Below are 22446 nucleotides of genomic sequence, written 5' to 3'. Positions count from 1 at the left end.
AACTTACCACCTATAGAAGCCCAATCGCCCCCTTCCCTCTCTTGTCACTTTCCCACAATTTATCGTCTTTGTTAAAATAGTATATAAGCCCTCAAGTCTAACCACTTCTTTGAGTTTTCACTTCTTTTCTATGGAGACTCCATGCATGTACAATTAAATATAGTAACATCCATAAAATTTGTAAACTTTTTTCCCTGTTAATCTATCTCTTGTCAGTTTAGTTTGCAGGTCCTACATACAGAATACAATACTTTCTTTCCCAACTCCCTTGCTTCTCAGTGGCTAAGAGGCACAGCTCTGGTGATGAGACATGGGTGCAGCCTGCTGGGGGAGTCCTGAGGGGTTAGCTCTCCTGACACAAGAATGGATGGAGCAGTTGCCATGCCTTCCACCTTCTTCCTGTCTTTCACATGATGTGATGTGTGGAGCTGCAGCAGCGATCTTGCAGCTATGAGGAAACAAGCATGCTTGTGGCGCCAAGAAAACTCACAGGGATCTGAGAAATGCCAGCCCTGAAATCATTGGGTTAAGCAGCATCCCCCTTATGTGAGAAAAACAAACACATCCTTGTTTAGGCCATGGTAGGTCAGATTTTCTCTATTTTGAAAAAAAAAAAAAAAAAAAGAATGCTTTCCTAACATACATCAAGAACTTAAAAGTGTCTTTTCTACACACACACAGCCTCTTTCCAGATATGAAAAAATCTCATGTTGGCAATTTATTTGCAAGGATGGTTGAATGAGTAATTGAAAGACTGGTGGGGGCCTGGTGGAGGGGGCAGTACAGGAGGCCATGCTCCCTGAGCCTCAGGCATGAATAGCCTACACATACCTTCAGAGTTGGTGGGGTTAGTGTTCTCTGTTGGGCTGTGTAGATCAACTGGGGATAAAAACATCACAAAGCTATCACATCTTTCCCTGGCAGCCAGTGTACTGAAAGCTCCAAGGGAGATGACTGGGGAATAAACAGCCAGTTTAGGGTAAGGAGACAGTGTTGGGACTGACATGCAGACAGGTCCTTTGTACGACGTGCTCAGTGTAGCAAGACGGTCTCTGGCAACCCTGCCAGCTTCATTGCCTGCATCACCTGGCTTAGCTGTATCCATGCAACTGAAGGAGTAAAAAACCAGAGTAAAGCTTTACCTCTGATTCCTTCCCACAAACATTGTTTTAACCTTCCTGGACTAGGGGAAGGAAGCTTGTCTTTACTCTTGAGGAAAGAAGCTCTCAATGACCAAAATAACTTGTATGCATTTTATAACTTGGCTTTACATTAATGTATATCCATAGTTCTGAGCTTTCTCTGACCTGGCGGTGAGCAGTTTAATTTCATTTATCAAATTTATTGCAATTCACAAATATCAGTGCAACAAAGAGAGGTGCTTGACAAATGAGTGTAGAATTCTGCAAGGATATTAATTTGCCATTGGAAAGACAATTCTGTGTCTTGCCACGAACAGATTCTTGCCTCCTTAGTTTGCATGATATACTCTTGAACTTTCATATTAAAATGGAAAAAAATAGCTTATTTTTTTGTTAATATGCAAATCGTGAGAGTAGAATTCAAGGCCACTTGTTTTAATATTGAATATGTAATTGGTACAATATATAGTCTTTCTCAGATTCTTTTCCATTATAGGTTATTACAAGATTGAGTACAGTTACCTGTGCTATACAGTAGGACCTTGTTGTTTACCTATTTTATATATAGTAGGGTATATATGTTGATCCCAAACTCCTAATTTATCCCTCCCCCACTTCTTTCCCTTAACCATAAGTTTGTTTTCTATGTCTATTTCTGTTTTGTAAATAAGTTCATTTGTATCATTTTTTAAGATTCCACATATAAGTGATATCACATGGTATTTGTCTTTCTCTGTCCGACTTACTTCATTTAGTATGATAATCTCTAGCTCCATCCATGTTGCTGCAAATGGCATTATTTTTCTTTTTTATGGCTGAGTAGTATTCCATTGTATATATGTACCACTTCTTCTTTATCCATTCCTCTGTTGATACACTTAGGTTGCTTCTGTATCTTGACTATTGTAAATAATGCAGCTATGAAGATTGGGGTGCATGTATCTTCTCAAATTAGTGTTTTCATTTTCTTCAGATAGATACCCAGGAGCAGAACTGCTGGGTCATATGGTAGCTCTATTTTTAGTTTTTTGAGAAAACTTCATACTGTTTTCCACAGTTGCTGTACCAATTTACATTCCCACTGACAATGTAGGAGGGTTCTCTTTTCTCCAAATCCTCACCAATGCTTGTTATTTGTGTTCTTTTTGATGATGGGCATTCTGACAGGTGTGAGGTGATATCTCTTTGTGGTTTTGATTTGCCTTTCCCTGATGATAAGTGATGTTGAGCATCTCTTCATGTGCTTGCTGACCATCTGTATGCCTTCTTTGGAAAAATGTCTATTTAGGTTTTCTGCCCATTTATTAATCAGGTTCTTTGTTATTTTGATATTGAATTGTATGAGCTGTTTATATAGTTTGGATATTAACCCTTTACTGGTCATATCATTTGCAAATATTTTCTCCCAGTCAGTAGGTTGTCTTTTCATTTTGTTAATGGTTTCCTTTGCTGTGCAAAAGCTTTTAAGTTTAATTAGGTCCCATTTGTTTACTTTTGCTTTTGTTACCTTTGCCTGAGGAAACAGTTCCAAAAAAATATTGCTATGATTTATGTCAAAGTGTATTCTGCCTATGTTTTCTTCTAGGAGTTTTATGGTTTCCAGTCTAACACTTACGTCTTTAATCCACTTTGAGTCTATTTTTGTGTGTGGTGTGAAAAAGTGTATATCTTTTGTAGCCCCACAGCAACCAGGACAGTTTGGTCCAGTTCTATTACTTTTTTGTAGTTATTAAGAAAGGAATAAAGAATGGCTTTTCAAAATATAAACTTATAATATTGGAGCTGCTCTGTTAAGCCATACATGCCTTACTCTATCTATCCCTCAATCCTGATAAGCTACTCTTCACTGCGAACCTCTGTTTAGATGGTTCTATGTTGTTTGGCTCTAAATAAGGGAGATTCAGTGATTTGTGGATGTGAGGCCTAACTGGAGTAAGCAAACACTTTTTCATCTCTCTGTTTATGTTAGTCTTGGCTGTGTGTGAATTTGCCAACACGCACACACCAGGCATCAAAGCGCAAAGGAAGAGAACAGCAGCAGGAGGACAATGAATGGCTTCATTTGAATCATTGGTTTTTTTTTTTTTTTGCTTATTTTTCAATTAAGTTTGTTTAGTCTTAAATGTGATAGAAAGCTCTTTTAGATAAGGAGTGAATAGATGAGACAGAAAAGTTTAAGAAAATGGGATTTAGTGCAAATGTTGCTAAGCTTACCTCACAGGGAAAATACATGGCTTAGGAGTAGATGCATTTCTAAATAAGTTTTTTTTTTTTTTTTTTGCACTGGGTAGTTTTATTTTACAGAGGGGGTAAGGGTTAGGTGGTGTCAAGAAGAGTGACATGGAGCAAATAATTTTTATTATTATTTTTTTCTTTTACAAATACACCGAAGAATCATGCAATGCTGCCTGCATTGGATGCAATCCTGGGCCACAAGTCTGCACATTCTTTTGCAGCTGGTCCTGTGACGGCAGAACCTTTCATGTAGCCTTTATTGTTTACTATGACCCCCGCGTTATCTTCAAAATAAAGAAACACACCATCCTTTCTCCGGTATGACTTTCGTTGTCGAATTACCACTGCTGGATGTACCTTCTTTCTGAGCTCTGGTTTGCCTTTCTTGACGGTGGCCATCACCATGTCACCCACACCAGCAGCAGGAAGTCTATTGAGTCGTCCCTTGACCCCCTTCACGGAGATGATATACAGATGTTTGGCTCCTGTGTTGTCAGCAAAGTTGATCACGGCTCCAAACGGAAGACCCAAGGAAATCCAGAATTTCGCACCAGAGGACCCACCACATTCTCGCTTCTACATCTTGAGCGCCAGACTCTAAATAAGTTTTTGAAGGCTTTCTGACCACAGTAAATCAAGTATTAAATATATCTGGATATATTTTTGCAGTGGGAATTTGTAAGGCACTGGGACCGGGAAATTAATAATTTCAGCAGAGAATGCGTAGCAATAGACTCAGAACTGAAGTAAAACACTTAGCAGAGCCCTCGTGACGCAGGGGGCATTGACGACGGTGACAACACGGCAGGGATGAGGCACTGGCTCTGTCAGCGTGGTATAAGTTAGTACTTAATGCTGGTATAAATGCATCTTGCTTTCAGTGATACTTGAATTAACATTTTTGCGATTACAGTTTGTTTTCATTTGAATACTCTCATACAAAAATCACTCATAATTTAAGAAATTTATGAATTATTATTTTTTAAAAAGCACCCTAACTGAAAAGTTACTCCGATGCATAAGAAGTCAGGTAAATATCACAGTCAAAATTTGAAGCAATTTGGAAAACATGCTTAATAATTTTAATTGCAACAGCAGAAATATTTTTGGATGAAGCACTTAAATCTCTTCCTTCTCCTGGAAATCCTTTGAGATTAAGTGGATGGAAAAACAGATGAACAGTTGCATGTACTGGTTGCCAAGTGAGACACAGTATTGAGTGAAAATCAGTGGCTTTCATTTTCTGCTGGAGGACGAATTATTGTCATTCGTTTATAACTAAAAAATATGTATCTGCATTTCGTGGGTCTGGGGGAACTGTAGTGCACAGAAAAGGGAAAGATGGTCCAGACTTTTTGCAGTGATCATAGCTTCTCCTTGACTTAATTGGGTGCCAGAGTGATTCAAGGGCCAAAGCCAAAGAGGAAGTACAGTGAAGCATTTTAATAATGTGGTTTTGAGGAAACTGCCCTCATTAACCATATAGTGAGGTGATTATGCTGGGGCTGGTTATCATTTTTTGGGGGAGACATGATCTGACCTGGGTTGTGTCCACATCTTGAATCCCTCTATCAGAACGAAAATCTTAAGGGTTTCAATAAACATATCTTGGAAGCTAAGTTTCTAGGAATTTATCACTAATGGAATAAAACTGAGCTTTTACTTTTTGACAGACCTTGACAGAAACGCACAAGCACTTATGAATGTGTCTAGGGAACTCATTTTCTATGGAAAACACTAACTCAGTGAAATTATAACCCTCATTCTGTAACAACATTAAATGTTAAAATGGAAAATGTCAGCATGGTTAGTCTGGAATCAATGCAGCCACTGTTTAGAGGCAGTTCTGCTAACTTAGGTTCAAATAAAGGAGGTGAGTACTGTTTAATTGTTTGTAGTGTTTCTGAATAGCCATGGCTTTTGCAAACACTAAGATAAGCGTCTCATTGGATTCCATGACTTATTACCAGCATTTGAAATCCTTTTTATAGTCTATGGAAAATATGCAGTATTCCTATTTTCTTGGGTAACTACCCACAGCATAAAAGGTATAGAGGCAGTTTGCTAAAATACTCTGTTAGGAAGCAAAATTTTCAAAAACAAAATATGAAAAGCCATGTACAAAGGCAAACTTTCCCTATATTTAACCCACTTATTTTATAGTTTCTATTTTAAATGCTAACTATCAATAACTATTTCAGATAGCCAACAACAAAATAAATAAAAATACCAGTAGTAATAGGGGGTTGTTAAATAAATATATAATGTAATTATAGAACTCTGCATTCTTGTATAGATATTCAGTTCAACAATTTGGAAAGTGAGGTAGATATACACCTACTAATATAATAAGATATTCAGTTCAACATTTTGGAAAGTGAGGTAGATATACAAGTACTAATATAATAAGATATTCAGTACATATCATTGAGTTACAGAAAGTATGTTGAACAACAGCCTATATAGTCTGGTTTTATTTGTACAAGATATATATTTATATCCTTTATAAAATTCTGATATACTAACAAGAAACTGTTGCCAGTGGTTGTCTTTGGGAAGTGGGACAATAATGGTAAGAGAAAGGGGTGATTTTCCTCTTCAGTTTATATCCTTGGGAAAATTTGGACTTTTTTTTTTTAAAGTGACTATTCTTTAATAAAAATAATCTGGAAGAGGGATAAATTGGGAATTTGGAATTCACAGATACACAGTACTACATATAAACTAGATAAACAACAAGGACCTACTGTATAGCACAGGGAACTATATTCAATATCTTGTAATAACCTATAATGGCAAAGAATCTGAAAAATAATATATATGTGTGTGTGTATAACTGAATCACCTTTCTGTACTCCTGGAACATTGTAAGTCAACTATACTTCAATAAAAAAAAATAATCTGAAGCTATTTACAGATGATTCAAATGCATGAAAATCTGGTTTTTTGGCAATAGATGAAAATACACTGATTGTAATTAGCTGGTTTTCTTCAGACCTTTTGAAATGAGGTAGGACCAAGCCAGTGGCTCTCAGTCAGGGATGATTTTGCAGCCAAAGAGACTTTTGGCAAAGTCTGGAGATATTTTTTATCATCACCACTTGTGGGTGTGCTACTGGCATCGAATAGGTAGAGTCCAGTGAGGCTGCGAAGTATCCCAGAATGCACAGGACAGCTCACCCCGCAAAGGTTTTATCACCCTAAAATGTCAGTAGTGCCCAGGTTGAGAGACTCAGAATTAGGCATTGGTGAAGCACCAGTGGGAAAGCATCCCGTGTCAGCAGCCTGTGAACACATGCGCTCATTTGCAGGACAGGTAATTCGTTACATCTGTGGCTTGTTTATCTTCTAGTGGAGATTTTCTAATTGATTTCATGAGATCTTAGAAGTAGACGGGCATTACCAAGCAGAGGCACCAGTGCAGCTGTTGTATCTCTGGAAAGGCTGTGATTGCTGTTGTTTTGGCAGGTAACATGGGGAAAAGGCTGCCGTTTGTTCTGTGCTCTGATGCCAGCGGCGATTTTCAAGTTAGTTATAAGGAATCGTTTCTTAGCTACAAGAATCATTAAACAATGGATTGGGTTACTAAGAGAATCTGGAGATTTTGAAAAATTGGATAGCTAATTTAAGGATATTCTGCCAAAATTAAGGGGATAAGTCACAAAATATTTTCAGGCTGTTTGAACTAGTTCCATCAATCTATGAATAACATAAACAGATGTTTAAAAGAAGTTATCATTTAAAGGAACATTTTAGACTTCAAATTTGAGATTTTGCGATGTGTGTACTCTGATATACACAAAAAGCCTTGAAAAATTCAATTGTCTATGCCTCAACAAAGCTGAAAAAAACCCAAAACCAAAACCAGACAAAAAGAAAAACACACCAGTGTCCTGACAAAATCCAGGTACTCAATATCCCTTCATGATCTTGTCTTCGTCCAGTTTCTCATTTTAAATCTTTTGTTAATGTTCTTTCTCATAACTTATGCTGGGCCAGATGAATTGGACACTCAGTTTCCCAAGAATTATGCCTTTCTTACTGTCTGTCCTCATTCCCATCTGACTGCAGAACTTACACAGCATTGACCCACGAACAGATCTGTCTGTGGTCCCCAAGTGTGCCGTGCACACTGCCGCCTCCTTCCAATGAAATGGGAGAGGGGCCTTGATGCCACTTGGCAGTGTTCTCTCTCCCATCTCCTAGACGATTATTTCCTTCCTTCTCTCCTTGAGCCTCCAGCACCTCCTGAGGCCACCCGAGGAGCCTCACAAATCCCCGCATGGACCCCCCCTCATGAGCTCCACCTCCTCCATGCCCCCCTCACGTTGTCTAAATCCAGTCCCTCCCCTGAGCTCAGCCTCCATCCCTCTCTCCTGCTCAGGACGGATCCGGCGGTTCTCCCTTCTCTCTCAGCATCGTCCATCTTCAACTCTTTCCTGAACCATGCTCTTGTGTCTCCCTTCTTAAAAACAAGACAAAAGAAAACACACTTCTTTCCCCATGCCAAGTACATCCTCATTTCTCATCTCCCTTTTTTAGAAAAACTTGTCAGAAATTCTATACTGGCATCTCTGATTCAAGTTTTGGGTGTAGCTTTATTTCTAAAGATTTGGAGATCTATTGAACACAGTAGTAACCTTCTTTTATGAATTTGGGTTATTGTGTTTGTAACAGGGAAGAACAAACCTGACTCCATATTGGAGCTGCTTCTTTTACTTTAACCTTTATGTTCTATTGCATTTGCTACAAGTGAATCACTAAAGGGATGTTGCCTACAGCTTAAAGCGTCCACAGTGGCCCATCTCTGGGAACACTGCCTCCCGTGCCTGAGTGTTAATCTAAAATACATGTGTTTAGCTCCCAGGAAACATCCTGACCACGACCACCTGTGAATGGCTGCAGGAAGGAAGACATTAACACATCTCCTCTCCAGAGTCTGGAGGAACCAGGAAAGTTTTACAACAACTTGTCACCTTTTTCACTTTACCTCCTCACCTCCCCCTCTTTGCTCTATAAGATAAACTAGCATCCAAACCCTGAGCAAGATGGTTCTTTGGGACATGAGTCCACCATCTTCTCTGTCTGCTGGCTTTCCGAATAAAGTCGCTGTTCCTTGTCTCAACAGCCTGTCTCTCGATTTATTGGCCTGTCATGCAGCCAGCAGTATGAACTTAGACTTGGTAACACATTGATGCCTTAGGGGCTTTGAGGGTACTCAGTGTCCTATAACTTTGACCACAGGCTCCTGTGCTTTTGGAGTCCTGTCAAATTTTTATGGTTTTTCCTCCACAATTCTTTATCAGCTGTTGCTTCAACTATCATTCATCTATCTGCTCTATAGAGTCAGTGCTCTGATTACCATTTCTAATTTATTACTTAAATCTGCTATGGCTAAAAATGCAGATACTCAGACATTATGTGTAGACCTCTTTGTAAAGTGAGCAAATGAGCTATGAACGAGGGCAAGATTTCCTTCTTTCTCTTTTTTTAATGCCTGGGTTTTCAAGAATCAAAGTTTTGGAGATTCTAGGATGAGTGATCTTTAGTTGGGTGAGATGTTATTATAAACATTGCTTAGGGTTTAGTATTCTGCCATAATAAACATCCAGTGAGCATATATTGAATGAGTGCACATGCTTCCCAACACACAGAATAGCTAGAAGTTCTAAATTTTGTATTTATACATTTCTAGCATAGGCCTCAAACTATGACACAACTCTTTTCTCGACTGTCCAACTATCCCATTTGATTCCTTCTCAGTTCATTGATGACACTAGTAGTGCAGCCAAGAAATAAAGACCATAAATCAAGGGCCGTCGTACATCTTCTTAACAGGCTTTCCATCCAGCAATGCCTTTCCACTCCCCCTCTCCCAGCTGTGACTCCAGTCTGGATTAGCTCATGTCTGGCTGGTACACTTTTTTTTTATTTATTTATTTATTTATTTATTTATTTATTTATTTATTTATGGCTGTGTTGGGTCTTCGTTTCTGTGCAAGGGCTTTCTCTAGTTGCGGCAAGCGGGGGCCACTCCTCATTGTGGTGCGCGGGCCTCTCACTATCACGGCCTCTCTTGTTGCGGAGCACAGGCTCCAGACGCGCAGGCTCAGTAGTTGTGACTCACGGGCCCAGTTGCTCCACGGCATGTGGGATCTTCCCAGACCAGGGCTCGAACCCATGTCCCCTGCATTGGCAGGCAGATTCTCAACCACTGCGCCACCAGAGAAGCCCTGGCTGGTACACTTTTAACGGCTTCCTTTGGATTACACTTTAGCCTTAGAGCCAAAGCCTCCACAACTGGCCACAACCTACTTCCCTAAACCTAAGAGTCCAGTACATTGACCTTTGCAGTCTGATCAGTAGTTTTTTCTTTCATGTTTTAAGCATTTAGTATGTTTGAGGCACTAGCATGGAGCACTTTACATACCTTGTTTTATTTCATCCTCGTAACAAAGCCATTGAGTAGTTATTAATATTATCATGATCTTACAGCTTAGAAGGTAAGGCATAGAGGAGTAACTTGCTTGGGGAATCACAGAACTAGGAAATGGCAGAACTGGGATTCAGACTCAGGTCTGTCCGACTTCAGAACATGCGTTTTTAACCACTGCCCTCTACTGGTCCCCCCACCCCCTCCACTGACCTGCTTATAAGACCCCTGAAAAACCATTCATATTTGTGCTTCCCTTTCTTGGCTCATGACAGTTTTGCCACATATCTTATTTTCAGCTAAGTCTTACCCTTCAAGACCAAGGTATTGGAGATGGAAGCTCTACAAATTCAGACTCAGGGTTCAGAGGAGCAATGATTTCCAAGGAAGACAATAGTTTATCACCCCACTTCTCCCTCCTTCATATTTAGAGAGTAAAGTTAAAAAGTAAAAAGGGAAAAATACGGTTCTCTCATTATTTTTCCTTTTTGGAGAAGTTTCCAGAAACAAACAACTGGATTGATGAAGCCTCATGGAGAATTTTATATTTAAATGCCCAAGGTATGGGCAAGAGGGTCCAAACAGAGCTGAGTGGAACATAGGTACCATGTATTCTGAGCGGCAGATCTGACAATGCTGATAGTCAGTAGAGTTATGTTCTATTCTTGGGTGTGCCTCTCAACTGATGGGTGAATTTGGGCAAGCGTCTTCACCTTGCTGGATTTCAGCTTTCTTCACCTGTCAAAGGTGGAGACACTACCAATGGTTGTAATATTATTTGACTCTAGGAGGAAGATGAGGTGATAATAAAACTGTGTGAAAGTTCATTTTTCAAGGGGACGTAGAAGGGAGAGAAGATAAATGAAGAAAAATTGAGAAGGCACCTAGAATAAAATTGAGCAGGAGGGAATGAGTAAATATACATAGCGTTGGAGGAGCCAGAGAATCTGTACGTTGCCCACCTGTTGTCCATTTCCCCTTTGCCTCTCAATGCCTTCAGTCCTGGCTGAGGAGATGTCTGGTTTCAATAATAAGGCTACTCTTGTTTCCCACTTTCCCTGCTGCCTTGGCCATTAAGCACGGCTCTGGGACCAAATCCTGACCAATGAGATCTAAGAAGCAGAAGTCTTCTAAAGGAATTTCTGGGAAAGCTAACAGGGGAAGATGGAGCTACATGCCACTCTTCCCTTTCGTCCTGCTTTGAACATGGACTTGATGTCTGGAGCGACAGTGGCCATCTTTCCATGAATTAGGAGATAAGCCTGGGACATAGTAACCAGCACAAAGGATGGTGGACTGGGAAATACAGGAAAAGCCACGGACCCTAATGGCATGACTGGACAGCTGATCTGGTGTCAGCAAACACTTACTGCTGGACTGTTTATGTGAGAAAAATAAGTTCTTATTTGTTTAACCCACTGATGATTGGTCTTTCTCTTTGTTGCATGTAGAGTGCATTTCTCACTGATAGAGATGGGATGGATGAAAATAGCAATGCAGGCTCGCTACCTGGAGGGGAACGTCAGAGCTCCGAGGGTGAAGGAACCCTGGAGATGACTGCCAACCAGGGAAGGGGAAGTGCGGGTTAGGGTTAAGGCTTCAGAGATGACCTTGAAAGTTAGGCTAGATAAATGCAAGTCTTTGTTTGAAGATTGTCTGAGGACAATTAGAAGAATAAGGAACAGGTTAAAACAGGAAGTCCTGTGAGTCACAATTTTAAAGAAAAAAAAAATGAAAATGTGAGGAGACGCTTTACCAAGAGATCAGACCCCAAACACAGCAGATAGCTTTCTTCTGGTGTATCTCTATGACAACTTCTGTAACAGTCTTGTGTTTGCATCAGACAAACCCAAATTGAGGAATATTCTACAAGACAACTGGCCCACGTTCTTCAGAACTCACGTCATTGTCTCCAGGTTAAAGGAAGCTACAGAGCTGAGGATGTTGAATGCAAGGTGTGATCCTGGCTGGAGCCTGGATTAGGAAAAAAATATTTTTTTTCTATAAAGGACATAATTAGGACAATTGATGAACTATGAATATGGACGTTATATTAGATAGTCTTATTTTATTAATGTTAAATTTCTTGAATTTAGTCATCGTATGGGGGCTAAGAGAATGTAGTTTTTAGGAGATCCAGGCTGAAGTGCTTAGGTGGGAAGAGTCATGATGTCTACAATTTACTCTCAAATCATTCAGCAAGAAAACATATGCATGTGTGTGGGTTTGGTGAGAGAGGAAAAGCAAATGTGGGAAAATATTAATGGGTGAATCCAGAGGAAAGTATATGGGTATTCATTGTACTACTTTTGTAGGTTTGAAATTTTTCAAAGTACAATAAAAAAAAAGCTTGGTACGTATTTTAATCGTTTAAACTTCTTGTAGCTGAAATGGTTTGTAAAGTTTCCAGGTTTTAGATTTTTTTTTTTTGGCCGAGCCACGTGGCTTTTGGGATCTTAGTTCCCCAACCAGGGATTGAACCTGGGCCATGGCAGTGAAAGCGCTGAGTCCTAACCACTGGAATTCCAGGGAATTCCCTAGAATTTTTATTATTTGAAGAATATTTAACACACTCCCATCTGCCTGGTATTTGGACACATACCCACACGGTTTTTAAGTAAATATGAAATTACCTGGACACGGTGTGTGTGTGTGATGCATGTGTGCTTTTAACTTTCTCAGAATTATGGGTGTGAGACACAAAGAATTTTAAATGCCAGAAATATTATTTATAAGATATGTCATCCCATATCATCTGTGTGTTTATGACTTGGAGTCTAATTTTGGACTGATATTTTTTTCCATCTTTGAAAATATTTTTCCAAGTGATATTTTTTTCCATCTTTAACCCAGAGGACAATTTCAAAGGCATTTACAGGCTATGAGAGTTGGACAAAGTTTTATTGGGCGTGACACAAATGTCTCACGACGCATAGTGGGGATATTACATTTTGGGGAGGATATAAAATAAGCAGGCTTCTAAAGGTCATTATGGGGCAGCTCAGGGCAGGGGCTGTTAGCAAACCACACATCTGCAGGCTACAGATTAAGTGGTCACTGCTTCCTTTCTAGAATTCCCATGTGGCTGTTATTTTGTGAATGACATATACCATGGGCTTAATTGTAATGCTTTTCCCTACAGCTACATATTATTCAGCAAAGTCAAACAGGCTCATTTAAATCTGAAAGCAGTGTTTTCCTGATTCTGCCTTTTCTTGGAGTTACCACAACTGCAGACCACAGCAGTCCCCAACGCTTGGTGCCTACACCTGCACCCCCATGCCCAGCACAGGCTGAGTGTGCCTGCTGCTGGGCAGGGAGGGTGTCTTGGAAGTTCCCAATGTGCCCTTGTGGACTCTCAGTAGGTCTTCTCACTTCTCAGTTCCCTCTTCCAGAACATGGGGATTAGTAAAACTCTCTCGCAGGGTTTTTGGTGTGATTAGACAAAACTAATGGATGTGAAAGAGCCCCTTACTGCCTTTCACAGAAGTCATATGTATTAAATGTGAATTCCCCTTCTTTTTAAGTCCACTGGTCTTTTTTATTTAATATTGGAGTGTAGCTGATTAACAATGTTGTGTTAGTTTCAGGTGTACAGCAAAGTGATGCAGTTACACATATACATGTATCTATTCTTTGCCCATATAGGTTGTTACAGAATATTCACCAGAGTTCCCTGTGCTATACAGAAGGTCTCTGTTGGTTATCCATTTATCCACTGGTATTGATTTCCAGGTAATTTCTATTGTAACTAACAACCGTGCTAAAATATATTTAACAGAATCTATACTGTACAACCCATGAAATTGTAAGCAGCATGGGCCAAATATTGGCAGAGATGCTGAGAGTCACATGTGGTCCACTTGAATGCTAACACTCTCTCTGAGATCAAGTAAAGGTTGCTTATGCCTTTCTTTTCTTATAAATGTCTATCAGGAACTAGTTAATACTCCACTTAATCTTTTGTAGAGCTCTCCCATCCTCAAATCATTCATGATTGAGTTCTAATGAACATAGCCACTAAGGGTACTTCGTTTGTGTTGCCAACTGCCCGACATTTTATTTCTGTTTATGCTGCCATCTGAAATTAAGAGTGAAGTCTGTGGAGGTGGCGTTGGGGGAGGGGGCGTCCCTCGGTGTGGGAGCTCTTCTCACCCTGCCCTGGATGATGCCCCTGGAGCATCCAGGTCATCCCTCAGGAGCCCAAGGCCAAGCGGTGGCATAATTTCCTGTTCCCAGCGAGCCCCTCAGGACCCAGTGTGGTGCTGTGTGGCTGACAGGGTCTTGGTGCTCCGGCCAGGTGTCGGGCCTGAGTCTCTGAGGTAAGAGCCAAGTTCAGGACATTGGTCCACCAGAGACCTCCTGACACCATGTAATAACAATCAGTGAGAGTTCTCCCAGAGATATCTCAATGCTAAGACCCAGCTCCACTCAACAACCAGCAAGCTCCTGTGCTGGACACCCCATGCTAAACAACTAGCAAGACAGGAACGCAACCGCATCCATTAGCAGAGAGGCTGCCTAAAATCATACTAAGTTCACAGACACCTCAAAACATACCACTGGACATGGTCTTGCCGACTAGAAAGACAAGATTCAGCTTCATCCACCAGAACACAGGCACCAGTCCCCTCCACCAGGAAGCTTACACAAGCCACTGAACCAAACTTACCCACTGGGGGCAGACACCAAAAGCAATGGGAACTACGACCTGCAGCCTGCAAAAAGAAGACCCCAAGCACAGTAAGTTAAGCAAAGGAGAAGACAGAGAAGTATGCAGCAGATGAAGGAGCAATGTAAAAACCTACCAGACCAAACAAATGAAGAGGAAATTGGCAGTCTACCTGAAAAAGAATTCAGAATAATGATAGTAAAGATGATCCAAAATCTTGGAAATAGAATGGAGAAAATACAAGAAACGTTTAACAAGGACCTAGAAGAACTAAAGAGCAAACAAACAATGATGAACAACAAAATAAATGAAATTAAAAATTCTCTAGAAGGAATCAATAGCAGAATTACTGAGGCAGAAGAATGGATAAGTGACCTGGAAGATAAAATAGTGAAAATAACTACCACAGAGCAGAATAAAGAAAAAAGAATGAAGAGAATTGAGAACAGTCTCAGAGACCACTGGGACAACATTAAACGCACCAACATTCGAATTATAGGGGTCCTAGAAGAAGAAGAGAAAAAGAAAGGGACTGAGAAAATATTTGAAGAGATTATAGTTGAAAACTTCCCTAATATGGGAAAGGAGATACTTAATCAAGTTCAGGAAGCTCAGAGAGTCCCATAAAGGATAAATCCAAGGAGAAACACACCAAGACACATATTAATCAAACTATCAAAAATTAAATACAAAGAAAAAAGTATTAAAAGCAGCAAGGGAAAAAAACCAAATAACGTACAGGGGAATCCCCTTAAGGTTAACAGCTGATCTTTCAGCAGAAACTCTGCAAGCCAGAAGGGAGTGGCAGGACATATTTAAAGTGATGAAAGGGAAAGCCTACAACCAAGATTACTCTGTGCAGCCAGGATCTCATTCAGATTTGATGGAGAAATTAAAACATTTACAGACAAGCAAAAGTTATGAGAATTCAGCACCACCAAACCAGCTTTACAACAAATGCTAAAGGAACTTCTGTAGGCAGGAAACACAAGAGAAGGAAAAGACCTACAATAACAAACCCAAAACAATTAAGAAAATGGTAATAGGAACATACATATTGATAATTACCTTAAATGTAAATGGATTAAATGCTCCAACCAAAAGACACAGATTGGCAAAATGGATACAAAAACAAGACCCATATATATACTGTCTACAAGAGACCCACTTCAGACGTAGGTACACATATAGACTGAAAGTGAGGGGATGGAAAAAGATATTCCATGCAAATGGAAATCAAAAGAAAGCTGGAGTAGCAATTCTCATATCAGACAAATTAGACTTTAAAATAAAGAATGTTATAAGAGACAAGGACACTACATACTGATCAAGGGATCAATCCAAGAAGAAGATATAACAATTATAAATATATAGGCACCCAACATAGGAGCACCTCAGTACATAAGGCAAAGGCTAACAGCCATAAAAGGGGAAATAGACAGTAACACAAGAATAGTAGGGTACTTTAACACCCCAGTTTCACCAATGGACAGATCAACCAAAATGAAAATAAATAAGGAAACACAAGCTTTAAATGATACATTAAACAACCCAGACTTAACTGATATTTATAGGACATTCTATCCCAGAGCAACAGAGTACACTTTCTTCTCAAGTGCTCATGGAACATTTTCCAGGATAGATCATATCTTGGTCACAAATCAGGCCTTGGTAAATTTAAGAAAATTAAAATCATGTCAAGAGTCTTTTCTGACTACAACGCTATGCGACTAGATATTAATTACAGGAAAAAAACTGTAAAAAATACAAACACATGGAAGCTAAACAATGCACTATTTAATGACCAAGAGGTCACTGAAGAAATCCAAGAGGAAATCAAAAAATACCTGGAAACAAATGATGATGAAAACATGATGGCCCCAAACCTATGGGATGCAGCAAAAGCAATTCTAAGAGGGAAGTTTATAGCAATACAATCCTACCTCAAGAAACAAGAAACATTTCAAATAGACAACCTAACCTTATACCTAAAGCAATTAGAAAAAGAAGAACAAAAATCCCCAAAATTAGCAGAAGGGAAGAAAACATAATGATTAGATCAGAAATAAATGAAAAAGTAATGAAGGAAACGATCACAAAGATCAATAAAACTAAAAGTTGGTGCTTTGAGAAGATAAACAAAAGTGGTAAACCATTAGCCAGACTCATCAAGAAAAAAAGGGAGAAGACTCAAATCAATAGCATTAGAAATGAAAAAGCAGAAGTAGCAACTAACACTGCAGAAATACAAAGCATCATGAGAGAGTACTACAAGCAACTATATGTCAATAAAACGGACAACCTGGAAGAAATGGACAAATTCATAGAAAAGCACAACCTTCCAAGACTGAACCAGGAAGAAATAGAAAATATAAACAGACCAGTCACAAGCATTGAAATTGAAACTGTGATTAAAAATCTTCCAACATACAAAAGCCCAGGACCAGATGGCTTCACAGGTGAATTCTATCAAACATTTAGAGAAGAGCTAACACCTATCCTTCTCAAACTCTTCCAAAATATAGCAGAGAGAGGAACACTCCCAAACGCATTCTATGAGGCCACCATCACCCTGATACTAAAACCAGACAAAGATGTCACAAAAAAGAAAACTACAAGCCAATATCACTGATGAACATAGATGCAAAAATCCTTGACAAAATACTAGCAAACAGAATCCACCACCACATTAAAAGGATCATACACCATGATCAAATGGGGTTTATCCCAGGAATGCAAGGATTCTTCAATATACACAAATAAATCAATGTGATACACCATATTAACAAATTGAAGGATAAAAACCATATGATCATCTCAATAGATGCAGAAAAAGCTTTTGACAAAATTCAACACCCATTTATGATAAAAACTTTCTAGACAGTATGCAAAGAGACAACTTACCTCAACATAATAAAGACCATATATGAGAAACCCGCAGCCAACCTTGTTCTCAATGGTGAAAAACTTAAACCATTTCCACTAAGATCAGGAGTAAGACAAGATTGTCCACACTCACCACTATTATTCAACATAGTTTTGGAAATTTTAGCCACAGCAATCAGAGACAAAAAAGAAATAAAAGGAATCCAAATCAGAAAAGAAGTAAAACTGTCACTGTTTGCAGATGACATGATACTGTATATACAGAATCCTTAAGATGCCTCCAGAAACCTACTAGAGCTAATCAATGAAGTTGGAAAAGTAGCAGGATACAAAATTAATGCACAGAAATCTCTTGCATTCCTATACACTAATGATGAAAAATGTGAAAGAGAAATTAAGGAAACAATCCCACTTACTATTGCAACAAAAAGAATAAAATACCTAGGAATAAACCTACCTGAGGAGACAAAAGACCTGTATGCAGAAAACTATAAGACACTGATGAAAGAAATTAAAGATGATACGAACAGATAGAGAGATATGCCATGTTCTTGGATTGGAAGAATCAACATTGTGAAAATGACTCTACTACCCAAAGCAATCTACAGATTCAATGCAATCCGTATCAAACTACCAATGGCATTTTTCACAGAACTAGAACAAAACATTTCACAATTTGTATGGAAACACAAAAGACCCCGAATAGCCAAAACAATCTTGAGAAAGAAAACGCAGCTGGAGGAATCAGACTCCCTGGCTTCAGACTATACTACAAAGCTACAGTCATCAAGACAGTATGGTACTGGCACAAGAACAGAAATATAGATCAATGGAACAGGATAGAAAACGCAGAGAAAAACCCATGCACATATGGTCACTTTATCTTTGATAAAGGAGTCAAGAATAAACAATGGAGAAAAGACAGCCTCTTCAGTAAGTGGTGCTGGGAAAACTGGATAGCTACATGTAAAAGAATGAAATTAGAACACTCCCTAACACCATACACAAAAATAAACTCAAAATGGATTAAAAACCTAATTGTAAGGCGAGACACTATGAAACTCTTAGAGGAAAATATAGGCAGAACACTCTATGACATAAATCACAGCAAGATCCTTTTTTGACCCAGTTCCTAGAGAAATGGAAATAAAAGCAAAAATAAACAAATGGGAACTAAGGAAAGTTAAAAGCTTTTGCACAGCAAAGGGAACCATAAACAAGACAAAAAGACAACCCTCAGGATGGGAGAAAATATTTGCAAATGAAGCAACTGACAAAGGATTAATCTCCAAAATTTACAAGCATCTCATGCAGCTCAATATCAAAAAAACAAACAACCCAATCCAAAAATGGGCAGAAGACCTAAATAGACATTTCTCCAAAGAAGATATACAGGTTGCCAACAAACACATGAAAGGATGCTCAACATCACTAGTCATTAGAGAAATGCAAATCAAAACTACAATGAGGTATCACCTCACACCAGTCAGAATGGCCATCATCAAAAAATCTACAAAAAATAAATGCTGGAGAGGGTGTGGAGAAAAGGAAACCCTCTTGCACTGTTGGTGGGAATGTAAATTGATACAGCCACTATGGAGAACAGTATGAAGGTTCCTTAAAAAACTAGAAATATAACTACCATACTACCCGGCAATCCCACTACTGGGCATATACCCTGAGAAAACCGTAATTCAAAAAGAGTCATGTACCACAATGTTCATTGCAGCTCTATTTATAATAGCCAGGACATGGAAGCAACCTATGTGTCCAGTGACAGATGAATGGATAAAGAAGATGTGGCATATATATACAATGGAATATTACTCAGCCATAAAAGGAAAAAAAATTGAGTTTTTTGTAGTGAGGTAGATTTACCTAGAGTCTGTCATACAGAGTGAAGTAAGTCAGAAAGAGAAAAACAAATACCATAGATAACACATATATATGGAATGTAAAAAAAAAAAGGTTCTGATGAACCTAGGGGCAGGACAGGAATAAAGATGCAGATGTAGAGAATGGGCTTGAGGACATGGAGAGGGGGAAGGGTAAGTTGGGATGAAATGAGATAGTGGCATGGACATATATACACTACCAAATGTAAAACAGATAGCTAGTGGGAAGCAGCCGCATAGCACAGAGAGATCAGCTCGGTGCTTTGTGACCACCTAGAGGGGTGGGATATGGAGGGTGGGAGGGAGACGCAAGAGGGAGGAGATATGGGGATATATGTATATATACAGCTGATTCACTTTGTTATACAGCAGCAAGTAACACAGCAATGTAAAGCAATTATACTCCAATAAAGGTGTAAAAAAAAAAGTAAATTTTAATTTAAAAAAAAGTTAAAAGAAAAGAAGTGTGAAGCCTGTGATGGGAAGTGGTTGCTAATTCAGGTTGCAGGTTAAGCAGTGAGGAAGGATTCATTTTCTCTTCTTTCGGCTTTCCTCTGAAATTGCTATTGCCACCTGGGCTGACTCTGAGTGGCTGCCTGCTCACCTGCCCACCTGCACCCAGCTCACTAGACCAACAAATGATGGTTGCTCACCTGTGGCCTCTAGAATCGAATTATCAAGCAGAGAAGCAGTAGATGAATTCTTCTCTCCTTTAAAAGAAAATTCCTTTAGCTTCTCTCTGATCCTTACAATTCCTTTTGCATTCCTTCATCTTTTAGGGGTAAAGGAGTCTCTCTCTCTTTCCGCTCACCTTCCACTTGCGATCCTTCAGCATGGGCTGGTGACCTTCTCTGCACAGCTTTCCCAAATGTGTCAACTTTTCTCACCTCTGCTTCTTCCCCCACAGGGTCAGCCACTGTCACATGTTAGTGCCAGTGTCTCCCACTTGAACTTCTTTTTCCATTTTGCCTCTTTTCTACCTGTTCTCCATACAGCAGTCGAGGGATCTTTCAAAAATAAGATCACACAATGTCCTTTCTCGAATCTTCTACAGTCACCTCTTTATTCTCAGAATACAATTCAAACTTTTTACCCTCACCTTTGGACCTCCCACAGATGAAGAACTCCTATTCACTGACTTGGTTTCTTTTCACTCTTCCTGCCTCATTTAATTTGACTACAGTTATGGTCCTCTGGATAGGCTAAATGTGGTCTTATTTTAGGGTTTTTGGATAAGCTGTTCCCCCTACCTAGATGCCTGGATTGTTCTTCCCTGGGATCATGGCTGTTTATTCCTCACTATTCAGGCCTCAGTATAAATATCCTTCCCTTTAGACTTAGGATGACTCCACTTAAAGGTCCTTCATACTCAACTCCTAGCTAGTTACTATCCTATTACACTCCTCTTTTTTCATTCTTCTTCACAGCGCTTATTACTATCTGAGACATTTTATTAATTAGTTTACTTCTTCTTGGAGTTAAAGGTTGCCACCAGCATGTAAATTTCCTTAGGTGAGGGCTCTCTCTTGTTTTGTCCACCATTGATTTCCAATGTCTATATTGGTGCTGGGAATACTGTAGGGACTCAAAAAAATATGAGTTGAAAGAAAAGGAGAATGAATAATTGTCCATGTATTTGAAACTTTTAGAATAGTATTTTTAAATGCAGGTGCTGTGAAGATGTCTTTAATGGTTGTGGCATGTGGCCCCTCTCTCCAGACTCTGGCTTCAGCTAGTTAGGATTCAGGTTCTGTAAATATCTCCCACACCACAGAAATACAAAAGTAACATAAGAGATTACCATGAACAATTATATACCAATAAAATGGACAGCCTAGAAGAAAAGAACAAATTTCTAAAAATGTACACCCTTCCAAGACTGAACCAGGAAGAAATAGAAAATATGAACAGACAGTTACCAGTAATGAAATTGAATCAGTAATAAACAAATTCCCAACAAATAAAAGTCCGGGATCAGATGACTTTGCAGGTGAATTCTACCAAACATTTAGAGAAGAGTTTACACCTATCTTTCTCAAACTATTCCAAAAAAATACAGAGGAAAGAACGCTTCCAAGCTCATTCTATGAGGTCAGCATCACCCTGATACCAAAACCAGACAAAGATATTACAAAAAAAGAAAATTACAGGTTTGCTAATGCAGGGGACATAGGTTTGAGCCCTGGTCCGGGAAGATCCCACATGCTGTGGAGCAACTAAGCCCATGTGCCACAACTACTAAGCCTGGAGTCTAGAGCCCATGAACCACAACTACAGAAGCCCGTGCACCTAGACCCTGTGCTCCACAACAAGAGAAGCCATCGCAATGAGAAGCCTGCGCACTGCAATGAAGAGTAGCCCCCGCTCACCGCAACTAGAGAAAGCCCGTGTGCAGCAATGAAGACCCAATGCAGCCAATAAATAAATAAATAAATAAATAAATAAATAAATAAATAAATAAAATAAGTCTATAAAAGAAAAAAAAATTATAGGCTAATATCACTGACGAATAGAGATGCAAAAATCCTCAACAAAATATTAGCAAACTGAAAACAACAATACATTAAAAAGATCAAGGGCTTCCCTGGTGGCGCAGTGGTTGAGAGTCTGTCTGCCAATGCAGGGGACACGGGTTCGAGCCCTGGTCTGGGAGGATCCCACATGCCGCGGAGCAACTGGGCCCGTGAGCCACAACTACTGAGCCTGAGCGTCTGGAGCCTCTGCTCCGCAACAGGAGAGGCCGCGATGGTGAGAGGCCCGTGCACCACGATGAAGAGTGGCCCCCACTCGCCGCAACTGGAGAAAGCCCTCACACAGAAACAAAGACCCAACACAGCCAAAAATAAAAATAATAAATAAATAATAAAAAAAAAATAAAAAAAAAAAGATCACATACCGTGATCAAGTGGGATTTATCCTAGGGATGCATGGATGGCTCAATATCTTCAAAATAATCAATGTGATAACTCCCTGTTTGTTGTTTGGCCTGCAGTGACCCAGCACTGGAGCCTACAGGCCCTTTGGTGGGGCTAATGGCAGACTCTGGGAGGGCTCATGCCAAGGAGTACTTCCCAGAACTTCTGCTGCCAGTGTCCTTGTCCCCGCAGTGAGCCACAGCCACCCCCTGCCTCTGCAGGTGACCCTTCCACACTAGGAGGTACCAGAGCATGATGAATACGAAAG

The 22446-nt window shown here is 39.6% G+C and overlaps 1 pseudogene; it reads right to left on the bottom strand.

The window, feature by feature from the left end:
* Positions 1-3414: 3414 nt before the first annotated feature.
* Positions 3415-3959, bottom strand: LOC132366308 (large ribosomal subunit protein uL14-like; annotated as a pseudogene).
* Between the last annotated feature and the right edge of the window lie 18487 nt (positions 3960-22446).

This window comes from Balaenoptera ricei, chromosome 5 (assembly GCF_028023285.1).
Source record: "Balaenoptera ricei isolate mBalRic1 chromosome 5, mBalRic1.hap2, whole genome shotgun sequence".
Taxonomy (NCBI): Eukaryota; Metazoa; Chordata; class Mammalia; order Artiodactyla; family Balaenopteridae; genus Balaenoptera; species Balaenoptera ricei.
Note: the sequence above shows the minus strand (reverse complement) of the source record. Positions and strands in the feature narration are given on the sequence as shown.